Consider the following 5402-nt stretch of genomic DNA (forward strand, 5'->3'; position numbering starts at 1 on the left):
ATATATATATATATATATATATATATATATATATATATATATATATATATATATATATATATATATATATATATATTAATTATATTAAAGGCCGATAGAATTTAGAGTTATGATTACAAACTATATTGTCTAACAGAGCAAGAAACAAATAGAAAAAAATCAAAACAACACCAACTGGCAAATAGAAACAAGTACAAATAAAACTACATAGGAGCACCCCACACTTAAGAAATTGCATCACCCAATGCAAAACAGTAAAACAAGAATGAAAAGGTGACTCCCTGAGGCCCGTGGCCTACTCCTCATCAACACCCTCAAAGGTGCGCATGTACTTTTCATCATCAGAAGGAATAGAGTTGGCGTCCTCATCCGGTGGCATCTCTACTCCATCGGCCAAACCCAATAACTGCTGAGTGACAGCGGAGAGGGGGTAGTTCTCCTGCAGTTCTGCCATGTCAATCTCACCCCGATCAGCACGAAGGCATATATCTGCAAATAGCAGTTGTAGTGTCTCCTCCACACGAACAAACTCTGGTCTACAGGAACAACAACAGGGGGGTTCCATCATAGCTGTGACATCAAAAGGCTTAAGAGGCCGCATCACCTAAATTGTCCTACCATAATGGTACTCCATGGTATGTCCGCAGAAGAGGCGTGATCATACTCGGGAAATACAAGCGGCGGGCCCCAAGTGGTCGCACTCGAGACATGTGCTCAAGCATAATCTTACCCTGATCAAACTTCATCCGAGTCAAGATAGCATAAAAGAGACACACCTTCACCGGGGAGACATCAGTGTCGTTCTGAGTAGGCATGATCTTTGCATTTATCAACCGGAGAATGAATCTGGTGGGACACTGGAACTGGCACTTCTTCATGTCTTTGTGAAACTCATTAGCGTCTCACGTCCAGGTGGCAAGAGACCCCGCGCCTCACAGCTGGCGTCTAATATTAGGATAGAGGGGCCGACGCAGCAACCTCAGGAACAACTTATGCGAATGCTCTGTGAATCCCATGATTTGATTTATTACCCGGGAAGAAAATGGAATCATCTTGCCTCGCACTTGGACTTCATACACCGCATTTAAACTGGCCTCAGGTTGCCAATTAGCATAAAATTCCTTAACCATGTTCACATTTACCGACTCACCGGGGCGGAACAAGGTTTCAAAACCCAAGTATCTGATGTTGTTGTAAATCCCCGAGTACTTCCTGACGAGCTTACCATCATCAATACCGACTTCCAGGTCGGGACTCACTGCCGGAACAAAGGTCCGGAACCACAACCTAGCATGACCTGGCACAACCCGAATGCCATATTTGCAGTCTGGTACTACATATGCATCTGCATCAATACACTCTTCTTCCTCCTCCACAGGGTCGGGGGGAGGTGCCCGCCTACCTCCTCGATGGCTACTAGAGGCAGCTTCTGAGGAACCTATGTTAGAACGCTTGCTAGATCGGCGAGACATTGTACCTGCACAAGACGAACAACATTCGCCAAAATACTTAAAACAAAAACAAGACCAAACAGGGTAACCACCCCACACTTATGTTATTGGCATGTTCACAAGTACATTGTATATCGGGGACTCAGACTACCCCATTGAAAGCACGCCACCCGTTTTCAACAACCCAACCAAACACCAACATAATAGTGAAACAACATTACCACGGTCTATGCTAACATAAAATACAAAATCAAGAAGCTAAACTAGTAACTTAAGAAAAGAAAATAAGAAGTTATACTAATTCACTACTACGAAATTCAGAAGTTATAATGCATCACTACACAAAACACACACATGGCTTTAATTGGACATCTCAATTAGCACGTAGCCTCATATTAGCATAGGGTGGTCAATCTATTATCACTAGGGGATAACACGTTAAAGATTCACAACATACAAGCATGACCTCCCACCCCACTCTTATCATCAAGCATCACATTATTTTCTCACAATTATCTCCCAATTAAGCTACAATGTCACCTTCTATGTCATTGAGGAATTTAATCAAACACATGGTAGGCATCAAATGTACCTCATAATTTCAACTTCAATTACTATAAGATTACTCCTCAAATATACCAATCAACCACCCTACAACAATCACAACACCGCCAAAGTGTAACAATAGCACAAGGTGCACCCATTTTTCACAAAAACTCCACCAATTTTCAGCCATATTGGCAACCCCACCAAACTCCATCACAAAATAATTTAAACACCATCAAAACACACAAAAATCACCTCCTAATCATAAGAACAATGAGAATCCCACAAGTTTATGCAAGAATTTTGGCCAAAAGATGAATATTAACCAAAAGAAATTAAAAAACTACTTACGGTTAGAGATATGAACTAAAGTACCTTAGCTTACTACTAAAAGAGAAAATATGAGAAAAGAAAACTTACCTTGATGAGCGATGTAGGTAGGAGAATTGGAGATGAAGAAGTTTGAAAAAGAAGAAGAATGGGGGATTTGGGGTGAGTTAGAGATGAGAGGTTTGAGAGAATAGAGTGAGAGAGATGTGGGAAAAAGGAAAGGGAAAAAATGTGTTTTTTTTTTAATTCAACAGCCTGGCATGTTGCACTACCGCGTCGCTGGGTGTGGCACCCCATGCGGCGCGGTAGTGATGTTTTCCAGAGTAGTTGTCTTTTGACGCTAGGCAAGCGTAATGGCCTAGCGCGCGCCCCATGTGGCGCGCTAGGCCAAATTTCTTAGAGTTCCGGTGATTTTTGCGTTTGAGGCCACGGGTTGCACCCCGAATCTGTTATGTACTTATTTTATGTTCAATTCATGCTTATACCTGCCCAAACAAATACCAAGATTCCTAAACTCTAATAATCCTACACTACAATTATCTAACTATTCTATAAAAAGTAAGAAGAAGGGATATGAGTAGTTCTGAGTTATAGTCGTCAGCTTGACTCCGTCAATTAGGCTCATTATATCATGATGCTAGAGGATTGCTTGTCCAATCCTCCAACAAGGTACGGTTTCAAGCTGTGCTCATTCACCTTAAAACTTTTATTTCCTTCTTAATCCGGTATTTTAATGGCGCCATATGGTGAGACGTGTTTCACCATATACGGACCTGTCCACCTTGATTTGAATTTTTTGGGGAACAACCTAAGTCTACTATTGTATAGTAAGACTTTGTCCCCTTCCTGAAACTCTTTTGGCTTTATCAAACGATCATACCATTTTTATTTTTTTCCCTTGAAAATCTGCGCATTTTCATACGCGTCCAGTCTAAACTCCACCAATTCATTCTTTTGAGACAACATGTGTTCACCTGCAAGACTAAGATCAAGATTAAGCATCTTAATTGCCCAATAAGCTTTATGTTCTAACTCAATAGGTAGGTGACACGATTTTCTATATACTAGTTTGAATAGTGAAGTCTATATGGTTGTTTTGAACGAAGTTCTGTACGCCCATAGAGCTTCATCCAACTTTACAAACCAATCCTTATGAGAAGCACTAACCGTCTTTTCAAGAATTCGTTTAAGTTCACGGTTATCCACTTTAACTTGCCCACTAGTTTGGGCATGGTACGGGGTTCCTCTTTTGTGTGTGACCCCATACTTAGACAACAATGCAACGAACTGCTTGTTCACAAAATGCGACCCATTGTCACTGATAATCGCTCGAGGTGTCCCGAAGCGGGTAAAGATGTTCTTCCGTAAGAACTCGCACACCACCCGAGCATCATTGGTCCTAGTTGGGATTACTTCAACCCATTTAGAGACGTAGTCAACGGCTACTAGGATATATTCATAAGACTGAGACGATGGGAACGGACCCATGAAGTCAATGCCCCAACGTCAAAAATTTCACATACCAGAATGGAGTTTAGTGGCATCTCATCCCTCTTGCTAATGTTACCTGCCCTTTGGCACTTGTCACATGTAGCTATATACGCCCGTGCGTATTTGTACAAAGTAGGCCAATAGAAACCAACTTCCATGACCTTTGCTGTAGTGCGATTTCCACCATAGTGTCTTCCATCTACTCCATCATGGCTATGAGAAAGAATGCTTGCCATCTCTACTCCAGGAACACACCTTCGAATCACACTAATGCACATAGTTTAAACAAGAAAGGGTCAATCCAAAAATAACTTTTAACCTCACCTTGAAGCTTCTTTCTTTGATCACGAGCGAGGTCACGAGGCAACCATCCACTAGCCAAAAAGTTTGCTACATCAGCATACCAAGGTTGCCTTTCAGAGATCGCAGAAATGGAGAAAATCTCACATCAACTGTTTCAACCGGAGGTCTCTCAAGCCGAGATAAATGATCGACGACTTGATTTTCTATGCCCTTCTTATTTTTGATCTCCAAGTCAAACTCTTGGAGAAACAACACCCACCATATCAGACGCGGCTTGGACTCCTTCTTACTCAACATGTATTTCAAGGCTGAGGATCAGTGTGTACAATAACTTTACTCCCCACCAGGTATGATCTAAACTTGTCAAAAGCAAAGACTACAACACAGAACTCTTTTTCAGTAGTGGCATAGTTGACTTGAGCATCATTCAATGTCCTGCTTGTATAGTAGATGGGCCTAAACATCTTATTTTTTTGTTGCCCAGAACTGCTCCCACAGCTACATCACTAGCGTCACACATTATCTCAAATGATTGCCTCTAATCAGGCGTCACCATAATAGGAGCACTCACTAGCTTTTCCTTCATCATTTTGAATGCTCTTAAGCACTCCACATTGAAAACAAACTTGATATCTTTCGCTAGCAATGCAGTCAACGGTTTGGTAATGCTGGAAAACTTTTTGATAAACCTCATATAGAACCCAACATGTCCTAAGAAACTCCTTATTCTCTTCACAGACGTCGGTGGAGGGAGCCTAGCAATTACATCGACCTTAGCTCTATCAACTTCAATTCCATGTGCAGTCACTTTGTCGCCCAAGACAATTTTCTCTTTCACCATGAAGTGGCACTTCTCCCAGTTAAGAACCAAGTGAGTGGTTTCACAACGTTCAAGCATGAGCTCTAAATTCTTTAAGAAATACTCAAATTCATCACAAAAGAGGGTGAAATCATCCATGAATACTTCTAGACACTTTCCGTTCAAATCGAAAAATATAGACATCATGCACCTCTAAAAAGTGGCAGGTGCATTACACAACCCAAACAGCATCCTCCTGTAAGCAAAAATACCTGACGGGCAAGTGAATATGGTCTTCTCAACATCTTCTGGGGCAATTGGTATTTGATTGTAGATTGAGTACCCATCTAAGAAGCAGTAGCATCCACGTCCAGCCACTTTCTCGAGCATTTATCAATAAAGGGGAGTGGGAAGTGGTCTTTCCTTGTTGCATCATTCAGCCTTCTATAACCAATGCATATTCTCCACCCAGTGGCTGTTCT

The sequence above is a fragment of the Nicotiana attenuata genome, unplaced genomic scaffold (genome assembly GCF_001879085.1).
Source record: "Nicotiana attenuata strain UT unplaced genomic scaffold, NIATTr2, whole genome shotgun sequence".
Classification (NCBI taxonomy): Eukaryota; Viridiplantae; Streptophyta; class Magnoliopsida; order Solanales; family Solanaceae; genus Nicotiana; species Nicotiana attenuata.